Here is a 2,952-nt window from a genome sequence, read left to right as displayed (position 1 = left end):
CCGCCAAGCTGGGTGCCGGCTCCGGTCAGCGGCAAGCTTTGCGCTCGGCGGGCCAAGCAGGAACCGGCCTTCAGCGAATGGGCTCCGGGGGCGATGATGTAATGCGACGTCGCTCAAGAGGCGGGGAGGAGGAGGAGGAGGAGGAGGGATGAGGCCGCCGAAGCCCGCCCGGCTTAACCCTCGGCGTGCCTGGCGTCTCTCGCAGTCTTGGCTCCTTGCCCGGCGCCAGGCTTGCTCGGGGTCCGGGAGCGAAGTGGGTGGCTGGCTGGGTGGCTGGGTGGGAGAAGCTCCAGATCGCAGCCGGCCTCACTATGGGAGATGATTCAAGAGCCGCCCCGCCGAGAACCCGTGTTGCACGCCGGCCGGCTTCACACGACCCTCATCAGACGCTTCCCGAATCTAAACGCCGTTACGAAGTGGGAAGATCGTGTTCTTATGAACGCCTCCGCATGGCAGCAAAGTCGGGGGTCGCCACTAAATCTCTCCCCATCCCCCCTCCGGGAGCAAAAAGTCTGTTTTGGTGCGTGTCGGCCACGTTTGGCAGTCCATTCTCACAATACTTGGGTAGAACCGACAGTCGATTGTGTAGTAAAACAAGCCGAAACAATTACATTCAGGCAACGTAAAGGCTTTGAAAATGGAGATGGGAACCTTTATCTTGGTGGTCTGCCATCTGAATATATCACCAGGTCTGACACTGCTTATCTTTGGGGGAATCTGCTGAATAGAATAGAATAGAATAGAATAGAATAGAATAGAATAGAATAAAGGTAAAGGTTCCCCTCGCGCATATGTGCTAGTTGTTCCCGACTAGGGGGCGGTACTCATCTCCGTTTCAAAGCCGAAGAGCCAGCCCTGTCCGAAAACGTCTCCGTGGTCATGTGGCCGGCATGACTAAATGCCAAAGGCGCACAGAACGCTGTTACCTTCCCACCAAAGGTGGTCCGTATTTTTCTACTTGCATTGTTTACGTACTTTCCATTTGCTAGGTTGGCAGAAGCTGGGTCAAGTAATGGGAGCTCACCCCGTTACGCGGCACTAAGGATTCGAACCGCTGAACTGCCAACCTTTCGATCAAGCTCAGCGTCTTAGCTACTAAGCCACCGCGTCCCTAGAATAGAATAGAACAGAATAGAACAGAACAGAACAGAATTTTTTATTGGCCAAGTATGATTGGACACACAAGGAATTTGTCTTGCTGCATACGTTCTCAGTGTACATAAAAGATACATTCATCAAGGTACAACACTTAAATCAAAGCTAACAAACAAGCTTCCCAGGTAGCACAAATGCAACTTCCTGTTGGCACAGTGGGTTAGAATGCAGTATTGCAGGGTAATTCTGCTGACTGCTGACCCAGCAGTTAGGCAGTTCAATTCTCACCCCACTCAAGGCTGACTCAGACTTCCATCCTTCCGAGGAAGCGGTGTATAAATGCTATTGCTATTCTTTTGACTCTTTAAGTTGGTTGTAGGAATACAGACTTTTGTGAGCAGAGACCCATTACTGATTTTTTAAGTTGCTTCTGGAAAAAGCTCACACTGTGTGCTAAGTCACTACCTCTTGGCTCATTAAATAAATCATGGTTGTGATAAAACTAATACCACTCTAAGCTATAACCTTGATTTACAAACCATGATGGCTGCATTCACCATTATAAAGTAAGCAATCCACAAATTAACAATGTTATATCTGACTGTGATGAATGGGATTCATACAAACGGATACGAACCTTTCGCCGCGAGCTTAAGACACATCTATTTATTTGCGCAGGACTGGACTAGATTTTAAATTCAAATTGGTTTTAATGGGGATTTTATTATTTTTATTATTATTTTTATTTTAATTATTTTAATTATTCGACCAATTATAATAAGTTTTTTAATGGATGTTTTATTTGTATTTATATGTATGTTTTTATTTAGTTGTGAACCGCCCTGAGTCCCTAGGGAGATAGGGCGGTATAAAAATATGAAAAATAAATAAATAAATAAATTCAATATAGTGAATTCAATTAACATACGATACCATGCACCAAATACAATATCTACAATTTTTAGTGGTGGTTCTAGTGTTAAGTGTCTATTTCAACTACTGGGAGATTATATAACCCAAAAATATGGAGTCTAATGGATACTGTGCTGTTTAATATTTATTTATTTATTTAGCATGAAATAACTATACAATATATAAGCATATATATAAGTATGAGTATGTAATAACTATATTAATTGGATATAATGAAAGAAAACAATAGGATAGGAATGGTAGGCACTCTTGTGCTCTTATGCATGCCCCTTACAGACCTCTTAGGAATGGGGTGAGGTCAATGGTAGACAGTTTTTGGTTGAAGCTTTGGGGATTTTGGGAAGAGACCACAGAGTCAGGTAGTGTATTCCAAGCATTAACAACTCTGTTACTGAAGTCGTATTTTCTGCAATCAAGATTGGAACGGTTAACATTAAGCTTAAATCTATTGTGTGCTCGTGTATTGTTGCAATTGAAGCTGAAGTAGTCTTTGACAGGAAGGTCAAAAGAAAAAAAAGGTCAAAAAAAGAAAGTGGTAGAGGGCTCCTCCAAAAATCCACTCCCTCTACAGTTTTAAGCATGTTTAGCTCTAGATTGTTCTGGCTGCACCACAGGGCCAGTTGTTCAATCTCCCATCTATATGGAGACTCATCACCATCTTCAATGAGACCAATAGCTGTTGTATCATCTCCAAACTTCAGAACTTTAACAGAGCCCTCCTTAGAGATGTAGTCATTGGTATCGAGCAGGGGTGTCAAATGGCGGCCCGCCAACTGGATGTGTCACATGCAGGCCACACCCAGCCCAGCTCTGCAAAGGGAAAAAACGTTGCGAAACATCATGTGACGGCAACATGACGCCATGACTTTGACACCTATGGTATAAAGAGAGAAGAGTAATGGAGACATCAAACAGTCCTGATGA

The sequence above is a fragment of the Ahaetulla prasina genome, chromosome 7 (genome assembly GCF_028640845.1).
Source record: "Ahaetulla prasina isolate Xishuangbanna chromosome 7, ASM2864084v1, whole genome shotgun sequence".
Classification (NCBI taxonomy): Eukaryota; Metazoa; Chordata; class Lepidosauria; order Squamata; family Colubridae; genus Ahaetulla; species Ahaetulla prasina.
This window is presented reverse-complemented; position numbering follows the sequence as displayed.